At 41.2% G+C, this 14,983-nt stretch overlaps 1 protein-coding gene and 1 long non-coding RNA gene across 38 annotated transcripts in view; one reads left to right on the top strand and one right to left on the bottom strand.

Moving 5' to 3' along the window:
* Window positions 1–14,983, bottom strand: part of CTNNA3 (catenin alpha 3) — a 477,233-nt gene that overhangs the window by 45,463 nt on the left and 416,787 nt on the right. The gene's annotated exons all lie outside the window — the stretch shown is intronic.
* The window catches only part of LOC137859117 (uncharacterized), a 346,743-nt gene that overhangs the window by 324,481 nt on the left and 7,279 nt on the right, over window positions 1–14,983 (top strand). For 10 of the 20 annotated variants that reach the window (XR_011098151.1, XR_011098162.1, XR_011098159.1 and 7 more), the window contains 6 exons: window positions 4,169–4,191; window positions 4,739–4,981; window positions 6,963–7,205; window positions 9,188–9,430; window positions 11,412–11,654; window positions 13,427–14,469. This is a non-coding gene — a long non-coding RNA (uncharacterized lncRNA). Of the gene's footprint in view, window positions 1–4,168; window positions 4,307–4,738; window positions 4,982–6,962; window positions 7,206–9,187; window positions 9,431–11,411; window positions 11,655–13,426; window positions 14,472–14,983 lie in introns of those variants that run through there. The other 10 variants (XR_011098164.1, XR_011098163.1, XR_011098168.1 and 7 more) reach the window with 8 other exon arrangements.

Raw genomic sequence — 14,983 nt, 5'->3', positions numbered from 1 at the left:
ATTCAAAGACCAAGCAAAGGATTGGTTTAGTTTGTTTCTACAAAATTTAAGAGCTTTCTATTTCAACTAGCAAATGATTCCTTGTTTTCATTCAACATAACATTCTTTCAAAAGAATGCCTATCTGTATCTACAAAAGGCTCAAGTTCTGAGCTCTGTTAATTACACCTACACCTGACTTTCTCACATGGAAAATGCAAACTTACAAAATGTTTTGCAAGAACACCAATGTACAATGGAAATTAGCTGCATGTCAAAATAAAATAGCTTCTGCTGCATTTATAAAAACTGCCTAATGATTAAGCTTGATATTGTGAAGCATTACTTCACTTTAGATTTTACTTAAATCAAGACGTATATATACAGAAAGCTGCTTCTTTAGAAAAGTTAATTAAACTCTTAATAATCATCAAATGAAAAATTAGGTTAAAATTGGCTATTAGAGGAACAGTGAAATAATTACACATGCTTACAATGTAGAATGATATATAGGTAAGTCAATGCAAGAAATCTGAAATAACAGAACATCTGCATTCTTTTGCAGAACAGCTTGCATTTTCCCACTACAATTACTCTCCCAGTGAACAATGTTAGGGGCAAAAGTTTATCCTTCCCATATTAGGGAGGAAAAACAACAAGCTCAGCACAATGCAGCTTCAATCAATAGTGATTTAGGAGTACCACAGTTCTTGCAAATTTTATGTAATTAGCTTACCCCAAACCAATCTTTTCCATTAAAGCCTTACTTTGGAATCATAACTCCACTCACAGATTAGTATTTTCTTCCAGAACTAGAAGCATCACAGCATTGATCAGAATTCAGGGAAGACAAGCAATTGCATATGCAGCACTTTAATAACCAAGAGTTACTAGGTTAATTATATTTAAATTTTATAAATAATTTGGAAGTTAATAGCAGTCACAGGGGAAACTGAAGCACCTGCTCTATTTTCAACTTTTTGTTTTCAGTAACACATTAGTAACTTTGAACTTTACAATCAAATTATGAGATTAGGAAGGAACAGGCTGTGTGATTAAATGTTCAAGAAAGCAGAAGCTACACCTCAAGTATCATTACAGCAATTGCTACCATAAACTTGACACAGTCCTGGACCTACTGGAGAACATCCTGTATACCTACAGCAAAAAGGAATGGTCTCTGCCAAAGAGCTTGTAATCTTAACAAGAAAGAACAGACAACTCCAATCCAGTCTTCAAATCATCTTCAAAAGATAAAGAGGATCTGTAAAACTATGGACAAAGGCCTTACCTCAGTTCTGGGGAAAATTATGGAGCAAGTTTTTAAGGATGGAACACTGAGGACAGGAGTATGATTAGGAACAGAGAGCACGACTGAAACAATTAGTCTGTCAAACAAACTGCCTTCTGTGATAAAACAGCTAATTCTGTGGATGTTGGGGACAGCAGTAGATGTTCACCTTCATTTTTAGCAATCTTACAGCATCCTTGCACGTGAATCAAAGAGATATGAAACTGCACTGTGGGATAGCAAGTGAGACCAGCAAGCTAAAACACTTGCTGATCTCTAATCCTCAACCTGGAGCAATTCCATGAGAGCTGTGAATGAGAATAAGGAGCTTCCCAAGTACAGCACAGAAAGGACTTTAAAAAATATCTAGCAGGTGGCAAAAGAAGTGTGTATGTATTAGGGAAGTTATGAGCTGACTAGGGAAACTGTAGTGAGAGAGGTAAGAGGTACACCAAAAGGTTTTGACAGTGAAGGCAGGTGGCTTGTTACCAGGAAAGGTGAGAACAGAACTGTAAAAAGTCTGTGTTTAAAGAACAACAGAGAAAACACAGCAGCAAGGAGGCTTCTTAAGTGGCAGAAGCGTAAAGTGCAGATTCAAAACAAAGCGATTGCATGTAAGCATGCATATGCTATCTCATTTCCTCCTTTGATGCTGACATGGAGCTTTGGTTTATCCTTTCCCTTTAGTATCTCCGGTTTAACTGTAAGCAATGGTTAACAATTGCTTACTGAAGTTAGTTTACACATGGTTTAGATGTATTTTGCCATGTTAATGTTGCATCCATTGTTTTGGCCACTAGCTGTTCACTGTATTGTTTTATGAGTCTTTAACATGTTTTTTTAACCTGTAAAACAGCAAGCAACATTGTATGTGTCATTCTTCGCACCTAACCCATTCTCTAGCTAAATAATCTTTATCAATTTAGAATTTGTTTTTCATAGTTCAGAAATAAATTCTGACTCTGAAATTTCTAAAAAAAATATATATAATCACAGAATTTCTAGGTTGGAAGGGACCTCAAGATCGAGTCCAACCTCTGATCTAATGCTAACAAGTCCTCCACTAAACCATATCACTAAGCTCTACATCTAAACGTCTTTTAAAGACCTCCCTCCAGGGATGGTGACTCCGCCACTTCCCTGGGCTTGAAGTAAAAAATACATTTAAAAAACGATAATTAAAACATACCTGAATATTTTACTGTTTGTCAATTATGCCTGCTACAGAAAAAAAAACAAATCCATCCAACTTGCAAGTAAGTTGGATATCTAAATACCCTGACTATGGACTGATGGCCAAATTGTGTTGGGGGGGAGGAACAAAGCTTGGAATGTTTGGTTTCAACACTACATTCCCCAAAGGTGATTGTCACTTTGAAATAGAGTTGTATAAAAGAACATATGTAGATGTCTTCAGAATTTAAAAAAATCTGTTGGGATGAATACTCAGCACTTCAAAAAAGCACTCCCTTTTAAGAAGTTATAATGAGCCCTAAAAAATAAGACCACTAGAACAGCAAATGATATTTCTGATTAACTATTTGCTGGCATATGTCCTCAGGAAACACCTGAAACTCTTTACAACTACCATATCTGCAAGAGCATCCACATGAATATCATCAATTATCACTCAAATATCATATGAATAAAGACATAGTACCATGCATGAAATCCACTCAATCTTTTGGGGTGGGAGAGGATGTGTGGGAGTTTTGTCTTCAAAAATCCTCATGTATTTGTGAAAGTTGAGTTTGTATACACTTCAGAAGCTCTGACATGCAAGAGGAATGAGCAATACCAGCTGATTCTGCATTACATGATGTGATTTAACTTGACATACCTCAACACTTCATCACGTATCTGAGGGGACCATGTTTCTATCAGAGGGGAACAACTGCCTGCAGCTACTACTTAGTATACATGCAGTTCTGGCAGGACAGCCAGTATCTTGCAAGTACTGCAAAATCTTAGTTAATATTTAAACTATCCAGCTAATGCAATTCTATTGTTCATTTTAACAATAAAATCTTATTTGTTCCATCTACAATGTTGTACCAAGTAAATCCTACTGGTTCTGTTCATCAAAACAAGTATGATAAAACACATGCAAATATGTGCACACAACTAAATTATACTTACTTTAGAAATGAATTCATCCTAAAGAACGTCTTTATGCAATTAGTTCTGGTCGAAGTTAGCTTCATGATAGAACCCTAAGAGAGTTCACCTACTTTGCCATATAGCTGAACGGTCCAAAATAACTTTATGATGTCTCAGTGGGACAAAACTCCTTTTGACAAAACAACCTCTCATCTTTAAGCAATTTTTGATGAAATGCTTAAGTTTAAAGATAGCTGTTTTTTTTTCATCTTCTTATGATGCAAACATTAAGTGCCTGTGGACTCTCAAAAGGATCCAAAACTGCTTACTGAAATAATGATGAGCTTTGAATACTCTGATATGAGGGGGATTTTTTATATATACCCGAAGTAGAACTGTAGATTTAATGGCATCCAATCAGTTCAGGGGCTTTAGCAATATAAGTACTATTACTCTACTTATAGGATATTAATAAATACGTATTGCCACATTGTATGTCAGTGACAGACTAGCAATGTGTGTATGGGGGTGAGGCTCAAGACAAGATGGATGGTGCTGAATGGAAATGATAGAAATCTGAGGGCTAAGAGGGGTGAGAAAAAGGTGAAGAGATTGGTGGATTTGAGGGGGCAATGAAAGAGCTCTGTAGTATTTCAGGGAAGTCTAGCTGTCGAAGAGAAAGCAGGATCATGGGTAACTCTGACTTACGACACCAGGAAGGGCAAAGAGTGAGATATGATGAGGAGCTGTGTGGGTGAACTTGAATAGAAATTGAATCTGTTTTTTTCTCTTCTTCTAGTCCTGTGGCCTCTTTAACTCCCAGTAAGTACACAACTGGCATCCTACTCTCTTCTTGGGTCCCCTCGTTTACTTTCCCAAGCAAACACTAGAGAGGGACAGCAGCTAAATTGACACTCAGGACTGTGGTTGTTAGCAGGTATGGAGATTTGCTAGATTGGGCAGCAGCACTTGGGGTCTTAAGACTACTACTGAGAGAAAATGTTAATGATGGATTAATTTTCTATAAGTAGAACAGGTATAAGCAGAAGTAGATCTTGGCTTATAATAAGGATAACGTGGGGACAGCTTGGGGGGGATGATTTTGCTAGATTTGTTTTTTAAAGTAATGTTAATTTCCTTATTTTGCGATTTTTACTATATTTCTAGTATTAACTCTGATGTTGGTTGCCATTTAAAAAGACAAGTCTCAATTGCCAATGGCAAGTGAGATGCATTTTGTGAAAAGCTTGCTGATAGTCACGCTTGCAAAACAGGCAGGGGTAAAACTGCAGTGACTACAGCGTACTGTTTGATGCCAGATGAAGTCTAGTAAAATAACCTTTTTTTTTTTTTTTAATCCAAAAAATAGGTTAACTCTTCCGGATCTGCCCCTTCCAGCTGCTGTACCGAAGGTGACTGACAGTGCTCGAGAACACAGCTGGCCTTCTCGCTTCCTTCCCCATGAACATCCAGGGATGAAGACTGCTGAGGCCACAGCAAGCACCAGCTTGTCTTAAGGTTTGAGCTCTCCAGTCTGCAATTCAAAGGTCTTGGGCACAGAAGACATAAAGGACTATGACATTTTGTGTTTGTTGCAGCAGATGCTACTCAGGTAAGTCGTGGACTTTTTGTCATTTATTGCCTGAGTAAATCTCTGTTACCCTTCAAATGCACTAAAAAGCCTTCATTTTTATTTAAACTTGATGAGTGTCTTCCAGAGGTTTAGATTGTGGAGACTAGAGAATGTACATTGGTTGCATCACAGGGAAGGGAAAGCAGCATTTCAGTTCTCAGGTGGCCAAGAAGGCCAGCAGCATCCTGGCTTGTATAAGAAGCAGTGTGGCCAGCAGGGCTAGGGAGGTGATCGTCCCCCTGTACTCAGCTCTGGTGAGGCCGCGCCTTGAGTACTGTGATCAGTTTTGGGCCCCTCGCTACAAGAAGGACATGGAGGTGCTTGAGCGGGTCCAGGGAAGGGCGACGAAGCTGGTGAGGGGCCTGGAGAACAAGTCCTACGAGGAGTGGCTGAGGGAGCTGGGCTTGTTCAGCCTGGAGAAGAGGAGGCTCAGAGGCGATCTTATCGCTTTTTATAAGTACATTAAAGGAGGCTGTAGCGAGGTGGGGGTTGGTCTGTTCTCCCATGTCCCTGGTGACAGGACGAGGGGGAATGGGCTTAAGTTGCGCCAGGGGAGTTTCAGGTTGGATGTTAGGAAGAACTTCTTTACCGAAAGGGTTGTGAGGCATTGGAACGGGCTGCCCAGGGAAGTGGTGGAGTCACCATCCCTGGAGGGAGGTCCTTAACAGACGTTTAGATGTAGAGCTTAGGGATATGGTTTAGTGGGGACTGTTTGTGTTAGGTTAGAGGTTGGACTCGATGATCTTGAGGTCCCTTCCAACCTAGATAATTCTGTGATTCTTTGTTCAGCTTTTGAAAGCATTCCGTTTCCTGGGCGAGGATGAGATTCAAGGGATTTGTCTGTAGATTTTCCTTTTGGCCACGTTAGATGACTTTATAAATTATGGTAAGGACAACTTGGCTTCTGTTACTAAGTCCTAGAAATGTAATAGACTTGTTAGCATAGTCATTTTTAGCAATCTTACAGCATCCTTGCAGGCGAATTGAAGAGACGTGGCTAGACAGGTAGACTATAAAGTGGATGAAACTGGCTGAATTGTTGGTCTTGCAGCACAATGGTCTGCGAGTCGAACTTCAACTGATGGATTGGTTCAAGTGGTGCTTCTCAGGGATGACAGTGGGGCCAATACTGTTTAACACCTTCAGGAACATGGTTGAGGTGACAGAACAGGCCCTCAGAAGTCTGCAGGCAATACTGACTTGAGGTAGTGGTTGATACTTGGATGGTGGGACTACCATTCAGAAGGATCTCGGCACGCTGAAAGAATGGGCTGACAAACTATGAATTTCAGTAAAATCACATGCATGGTCTTGTATCTGGAACAGAACAACCCCGTGTGTAACTGCAGGGGAGAAGTAACTGGGTAACGACTTTGCATAAAATGACCTAACATGAGTTAGCCATGTGTTTTTCTACAGTGAAGGCTAACTGCGTAATGGCCTACATTACCAGCAGCACAGCCAACAGACTGAGGGAAGCGATAGCTATGTACTTAGCCCTTGTGAGGCTGCACCCGGCATACTTTGCCTCATACTGCCTGTGCCCTCAGTGCTATGGGACACTGGCAACCTGAAGAGAGTCTAGAGAAAGGGTAGGAGCACGTGATGTATGGGACAGAGGCTGAGAGAACAAAGCTTGTTCAGTCTCAAAACCAGGAAAAATCAGATACTAATCTGCATTCTCCTATTTAATGGGGAGGATATAGAGGAGATGGACTTTGATTTCCTTTATTTTGCGAATTTTACTATGTTTCTAGTACTGACTCTGATGTTGGTTGCCATTTAAAAAGACAAGTCTCAATTGCCAATGGCAAGTGAGATGCATTTTGTGAAAAGCTTGCTGATAGTCACGCTTGCAAAACAGGCAGGGGTAAAACTGCAGTGACTACAGCGTACTGTTTGATGCCAGATGAAGTCTAGTAAAATAACCTTTTTTTTTTTTTTTTAATCCAAAAAATAGGTTAACTCTTCCGGATCTGCCCCTTCCGGCTGCTGTACCGAAGGTGACTGACAGTGCTCGAGAACACAGCTGGCCTTCTCGCTTCCTTCCCCATGAACATCCAGGGATGAAGACTGCTGAGGCCACAGCAAGCACCAGCTTGTCTTAAGGTTTGAGCTCTCCAGTCTGCAATTCAAAGGTCTTGGGCACAGAAGACATAAAGGACTATGACATTTTGTGTTTGTTGCAGCAGATGCTACTCAGGTAAGTCGTGGACTTTTTGTCATTTATTGCCTGAGTAAATCTCTGTTACCCTTCAAATGCACTAAAAAGCCTTCATTTTTATTTAAACTTGATGAGTGTCTTCCAGAGGTTTAGATTGTGGAGACTAGAGAATGTACATTGGTTGCATCACAGGGAAGGGAAAGCAGCATTTCAGTTCTCAGGTGGCCAAGAAGGCCAGCAGCATCCTGGCTTGTATAAGAAGCAGTGTGGCCAGCAGGGCTAGGGAGGTGATCGTCCCCCTGTACTCAGCTCTGGTGAGGCCGCGCCTTGAGTACTGTGATCAGTTTTGGGCCCCTCGCTACAAGAAGGACATGGAGGTGCTTGAGCGGGTCCAGGGAAGGGCGACGAAGCTGGTGAGGGGCCTGGAGAACAAGTCCTACGAGGAGCGGCTGAGGGAGCTGGGCTTGTTCAGCCTGGAGAAGAGGAGGCTCAGAGGCGATCTTATCGCTTTTTATAAGTACATTAAAGGAGGCTGTAGCGAGGTGGGGGTTGGTCTGTTCTCCCATGTCCCTGGTGACAGGACGAGGGGGAATGGGCTTAAGTTGCGCCAGGGGAGTTTCAGGTTGGATGTTAGGAAGAACTTCTTTACCGAAAGGGTTGTGAGGCATTGGAACGGGCTGCCCAGGGAAGTGGTGGAGTCACCATCCCTGGAGGGAGGTCCTTAACAGACGTTTAGATGTAGAGCTTAGGGATATGGTTTAGTGGGGACTGTTTGTGTTAGGTTAGAGGTTGGACTCGATGATCTTGAGGTCCCTTCCAACCTAGATAATTCTGTGATTCTTTGTTCAGCTTTTGAAAGCATTCCGTTTCCTGGGCGAGGATGAGATTCAAGGGATTTGTCTGTAGATTTTCCTTTTGGCCACGTTAGATGACTTTATAAATTATGGTAAGGACAACTTGGCTTCTGTTACTAAGTCCTAGAAATGTAATAGACTTGTTAGCATAGTCATTTTTAGCAATCTTACAGCATCCTTGCAGGCGAATTGAAGAGACGTGGCTAGACAGGTAGACTATAAAGTGGATGAAACTGGCTGAATTGTTGGTCTTGCAGCACAATGGTCTGCGAGTCGAACTTCAACTGATGGATTGGTTCAAGTGGTGCTTCTCAGGGATGACAGTGGGGCCAATACTGTTTAACACCTTCAGGAACATGGTTGAGGTGACAGAACAGGCCCTCAGAAGTCTGCAGGCAATACTGACTTGAGGTAGTGGTTGATACTTGGATGGTGGGACTACCATTCAGAAGGATCTCGGCACGCTGAAAGAATGGGCTGACAAACTATGAATTTCAGTAAAATCACATGCATGGTCTTGTATCTGGAACAGAACAACCCCGTGTGTAACTGCAGGGGAGAAGTAACTGGGTAACGACTTTGCATAAAATGACCTAACATGAGTTAGCCATGTGTTTTTCTACAGTGAAGGCTAACTGCGTAATGGCCTACATTACCAGCAGCACAGCCAACAGACTGAGGGAAGCGATAGCTATGTACTTAGCCCTTGTGAGGCTGCACCCGGCATACTTTGCCTCATACTGCCTGTGCCCTCAGTGCTATGGGACACTGGCAACCTGAAGAGAGTCTAGAGAAAGGGTAGGAGCACATGATGTATGGGACAGAGGCTGAGAGAACAAAGCTTGTTCAGTCTCAAAACCAGGAAAAATCAGATACTAATCTGCATTCTCCTATTTAATGGGGAGGATATAGAGGAGATGGACTTTGATTTCCTTTATTTTGCGAATTTTACTATGTTTCTAGTACTGACTCTGATGTTGGTTGCCATTTAAAAAGACAAGTCTCAATTGCCAATGGCAAGTGAGATGCATTTTGTGAAAAGCTTGCTGATAGTCACGCTTGCAAAACAGGCAGGGGTAAAACTGCAGTGACTACAGCGTACTGTTTGATGCCAGATGAAGTCTAGTAAAATAACCTTTTTTTTTTTTTTTTTAATCCAAAAAATAGGTTAACTCTTCCGGATCTGCCCCTTCCGGCTGCTGTACCGAAGGTGACTGACAGTGCTCGAGAACACAGCTGGCCTTCTCGCTTCCTTCCCCATGAACATCCAGGGATGAAGACTGCTGAGGCCACAGCAAGCACCAGCTTGTCTTAAGGTTTGAGCTCTCCAGTCTGCAATTCAAAGGTCTTGGGCACAGAAGACATAAAGGACTATGACATTTTGTGTTTGTTGCAGCAGATGCTACTCAGGTAAGTCGTGGACTTTTTGTCATTTATTGCCTGAGTAAATCTCTGTTACCCTTCAAATGCACTAAAAAGCCTTCATTTTTATTTAAACTTGATGAGTGTCTTCCAGAGGTTTAGATTGTGGAGACTAGAGAATGTACATTGGTTGCATCACAGGGAAGGGAAAGCAGCATTTCAGTTCTCAGGTGGCCAAGAAGGCCAGCAGCATCCTGGCTTGTATAAGAAGCAGTGTGGCCAGCAGGGCTAGGGAGGTGATCGTCCCCCTGTACTCAGCTCTGGTCAGGCCGCGCCTTGAGTACTGTGATCAGTTTTGGGCCCCTCGCTACAAGAAGGACATGGAGGTGCTTGAGCGGGTCCAGGGAAGGGCGACGAAGCTGGTGAGGGGCCTGGAGAACAAGTCCTACGAGGAGTGGCTGAGGGAGCTGGGCTTGTTCAGCCTGGAGAAGAGGAGGCTCAGAGGCGATCTTATCGCTTTTTATAAGTACATTAAAGGAGGCTGTAGCGAGGTGGGGGTTGGTCTGTTCTCCCATGTCCCTGGTGACAGGACGAGGGGGAATGGGCTTAAGTTGCGCCAGGGGAGTTTCAGGTTGGATGTTAGGAAGAACTTCTTTACCGAAAGGGTTGTGAGGCATTGGAACGGGCTGCCCAGGGAAGTGGTGGAGTCACCATCCCTGGAGGGAGGTCCTTAACAGACGTTTAGATGTAGAGCTTAGGGATATGGTTTAGTGGGGACTGTTTGTGTTAGGTTAGAGGTTGGACTCGATGATCTTGAGGTCCCTTCCAACCTAGATAATTCTGTGATTCTTTGTTCAGCTTTTGAAAGCATTCCGTTTCCTGGGCGAGGATGAGATTCAAGGGATTTGTCTGTAGATTTTCCTTTTGGCCACGTTAGATGACTTTATAAATTATGGTAAGGACAACTTGGCTTCTGTTACTAAGTCCTAGAAATGTAATAGACTTGTTAGCATAGTCATTTTTAGCAATCTTACAGCATCCTTGCAGGCGAATTGAAGAGACGTGGCTAGACAGGTAGACTATAAAGTGGATGAAACTGGCTGAATTGTTGGTCTTGCAGCACAATGGTCTGCGAGTCGAACTTCAACTGATGGATTGGTTCAAGTGGTGCTTCTCAGGGATGACAGTGGGGCCAATACTGTTTAACACCTTCAGGAACATGGTTGAGGTGACAGAACAGGCCCTCAGAAGTCTGCAGGCAATACTGACTTGAGGTAGTGGTTGATACTTGGATGGTGGGACTACCATTCAGAAGGATCTCGGCACGCTGAAAGAATGGGCTGACAAACTATGAATTTCAGTAAAATCACATGCATGGTCTTGTATCTGGAACAGAACAACCCCGTGTGTAACTGCAGGGGAGAAGTAACTGGGTAACGACTTTGCATAAAATGACCTAACATGAGTTAGCCATGTGTTTTTCTACAGTGAAGGCTAACTGCGTAATGGCCTACATTACCAGCAGCACAGCCAACAGACTGAGGGAAGCGATAGCTATGTACTTAGCCCTTGTGAGGCTGCACCCGGCATACTTTGCCTCATACTGCCTGTGCCCTCAGTGCTATGGGACACTGGCAACCTGAAGAGAGTCTAGAGAAAGGGTAGGAGCACATGATGTATGGGACAGAGGCTGAGAGAACAAAGCTTGTTCAGTCTCAAAACCAGGAAAAATCAGATACTAATCTGCATTCTCCTATTTAATGGGGAGGATATAGAGGAGATGGACTTTGATTTCCTTTATTTTGCGAATTTTACTATGTTTCTAGTACTGACTCTGATGTTGGTTGCCATTTAAAAAGACAAGTCTCAATTGCCAATGGCAAGTGAGATGCATTTTGTGAAAAGCTTGCTGATAGTCACGCTTGCAAAACAGGCAGGGGTAAAACTGCAGTGACTACAGCGTACTGTTTGATGCCAGATGAAGTCTAGTAAAATAACCTTTTTTTTTTTTTTTTAATCCAAAAAATAGGTTAACTCTTCCGGATCTGCCCCTTCCGGCTGCTGTACCGAAGGTGACTGACAGTGCTCGAGAACACAGCTGGCCTTCTCGCTTCCTTCCCCATGAACATCCAGGGATGAAGACTGCTGAGGCCACAGCAAGCACCAGCTTGTCTTAAGGTTTGAGCTCTCCAGTCTGCAATTCAAAGGTCTTGGGCACAGAAGACATAAAGGACTATGACATTTTGTGTTTGTTGCAGCAGATGCTACTCAGGTAAGTCGTGGACTTTTTGTCATTTATTGCCTGAGTAAATCTCTGTTACCCTTCAAATGCACTAAAAAGCCTTCATTTTTATTTAAACTTGATGAGTGTCTTCCAGAGGTTTAGGTTGTGGAGACTAGAGAATGTACATCGGTTGCATCACAGGGAAGGGAAAGCAGCATTTCAGTTCTTTGTTCAGCTTTTGAAAGCATTCTGTTTCCTGGGTGAGGATGAGATTCAAGGGATTTGTCTGTAGATTTTCTGTTTGGCTATGTTAGATGACATTTTATAATTAACAGTTTTTTTTTTTGCATAGTCATTCTGAATAACTTAATTCTCCTCATGTGCGGAGTTTTCCAGTGTCTTACAGTACAATGTGTAATAGGATGATTGTTGAAGACTTAAGTGCTTGTAAGAGCTTGGTTTGACCTCTGTCCCTTTGTGGTCTTGAGTCTCTGATGTCTGAAAGGCCAGAGGAAAATGAGCAGGAACATCTTGAAAACTCAGTCTAGAACTTACCCCCTACCAGTTTCAAAGTAAGAGGATTTAATCTGGTTTGAGCTTTCACTTTTTCAGCACAGGCTCCTGTGCGGGAATACGCTATTTTAAAGGAAAAGCCTCTGCAGTGAATGAGTTTTCATCCTTTAAATTGAAGATAGCTCTGTGAGACTGAGCTTTTTAAGCAAACATTACTATAGATTACTATTGAAGTAATCTATATAGACATAAAGCAGTCAGTTTATTTAACTCACTGCTTTTATATATAGATTGTAATATTTGTGACATTCATTGTATTGATGGGTGGTATGTAAATTGAAGAGAACAGACCAGAACTGGCCGCTGAAGAGGTAGACTTTTAAGGGTGCTAAGAAGAGTTTAGTTTGGATTTGGGTTGTAGGATCTATCTGTGAAGTGTCTCTGTGTACTATACTGTAGTTTAAAAACTTGGCCTGTGAATCAGTTGGTTCACTCTAAACAAAAGAGTACTTGCTTACAAATATGAGACATTAAAGAAAATATAATTTAATGCAACAATGAATTCTGAAGTGCTTATATAACTATATTAGGGATCAACAAGCTTATGACTCAGAGTTGTCTTAAGAAAGGTCCATTAAAACTCTTTAAGCAGTTGATTAAAAGCTGTTGTATGACTTTTCAAGTTACTATTTTTCAAAGCTGTTTTTTACAGAAACTGAGTATGTTGCTAATAAACAGGCTTAAGGTACATTATTGATATACAGTCCCAAATGCATGTATTTTTCTCTCAATAAGAAAATAAATACTTTGTTGTTTTTTTTTATGGGCTAAAGTTGCGCCAGGGGAGTTTTAGGTTGGATGTTAGGAAGAACTTCTTTACCGAAAGGGTTGTGAGGCACTGGAACGGGCTGCCCAGGGAGGTGGTGGAGTCACCATCCCTGGAGGGAGGTCCTTAACAGACGTTTAGATGTAGAGCTTAGGGATATGGTTTAGTGGGGACTGTTTGTGTTAGGTTAGAGGTTGGACTCGATGATCTTGAGGTCTCTTCCAACCTAGAAATTCTGTAATTTTTTTCTAAACTGTCCAACAATTCTCAAATTACATTATTGGTAAAGAACCTTGCAGTGCTTTTGAAATAACCGTTTATTTGTAAGTTTATCCCAAATACAGGACTGAATTAATTTTAAATACATGGAAAAATGTGGAACAAAATCACCTCCAAAAGGACATCGGGTTACGGAGATATGTATATGCTTTCTCTAGGAAAGTGTAGCTGCTATGCTGTAACCTCTGTTCTGTGATTGCAGTGTTTGGAGCATGCAACAGGCAGAATGACTCAGAAGAGAACTGACTTGAAAACGGACATGGACATATTCAAATACAGCTTTCTAACAGTTTGAGATGAAGTTATGTAAGGTACCAAAGTAAGACATTACTGCATACACAATATGGTAAGGACAACTTGGCTTTTGTTACTAACAGTCCTAGAAACATATCAATAGACTTGATAAGTTAGTAATACCCCAAAGAAGTTACAACTTATGCATCAAGCATGCAGTAAACAAGTATTTTGTATATGCTTGCATTTCTCATACTATTGTCTAAATACCCGTGAAGTAAAAAGATTACTGTACTTCCTAAAATTGGGTAGAGAATCATCAAAATGCATCTTAAAATATTGTAGAGTTCCATAACGTACTTAGAAGTAAAGAATATTTCCCCTCTCTCATCCCAGTAGATTTTAATTTTCCCCTCAGGTAAGTTTTTCTACCAGCGTGTTCTTAGTGGATTCTCTGGTGATCTGCAACACTGAACAAAAACTGCTCTTGGACTCAAAAATGCAAATTACACTGTTTTCAACAGAGCCAAAAATGCAAAGTTAAGAATGCGAACTGGCCTTGTTAATCTTGAATAATATAAATCTGGTAATTTGAAGAATTTGGTGACAAGTGACTTCAATTGTAAAGCTTGACTTGAGGGCAGAACATTTGCTTTTACAATGGTCTCAACTCAAATTGTATGCTGCAAAGAGAATAAAATGATTACAGAGTTCAACATACAATTTTTCAACTCTCTCTCCCTCATGTGAAGGTGAATTTAAAATGGGCTACCATGATAAAATGCTACAATTGCCTTACTGAGAACAGGCCTAAGCCAGATCTTGGCTTTGTTAGCTCTATGCAACTCTTTACACCCCTGAAGAATCTGTCCAAGAGGCTTAGACTTTTCTTCGTATCTTGCGTAAAACGACTTATTTTATGGGACATGAAAGGTCTTGCAAGACCGCTTGTGTTTTGAGGCCTTACCTACCTATCAATATTATTAATAAAAAGAACTGCACCACAACCAGTACTTACTTTCAGTATAACTCATTTGATGAAATTTACTGAACATATATTCAGTATGGGGCAGAAAAAGCTTCTGAACTTAAGATTGTTTCATATATACAGTTATTGCACAGCACATACTGTCAAGAGGAAAATACTAGCTTTGAAAGCTGTCTACTGTAAGACATTTTGTTTTCCCAAGCTACATAAAGTAAAGTAGCATGATACAGTTCTGATGAAAGCAATAGCAGGCAAGGCAATATAAAATATGCATGATTCTGAATGTATACACCAGACATATGCTCTGTCCAGTATGTTTTATGCATGACTAGAATATACTACATGCTAGACAGCATGGTACGGTACAAACAGAAGAGTAACAGACAAGACAGAACTACACTATAAAATCAAGATGATTGTTTCTTTTTTTCTTTCATTGAGAGGAGAAATAAAGCACTAAAAAATTAAAAATACTTCAACAAGCCAAATGAAAAACAACAGAAAAGATTAAAGGACAAGCATGGTTTAAAACTTGAA

Source organism: Anas acuta, chromosome 7, assembly GCF_963932015.1.
Source record: "Anas acuta chromosome 7, bAnaAcu1.1, whole genome shotgun sequence".
Classification (NCBI taxonomy): Eukaryota; Metazoa; Chordata; class Aves; order Anseriformes; family Anatidae; genus Anas; species Anas acuta.
Note: the sequence above shows the minus strand (reverse complement) of the source record. Positions and strands in the feature narration are given on the sequence as shown.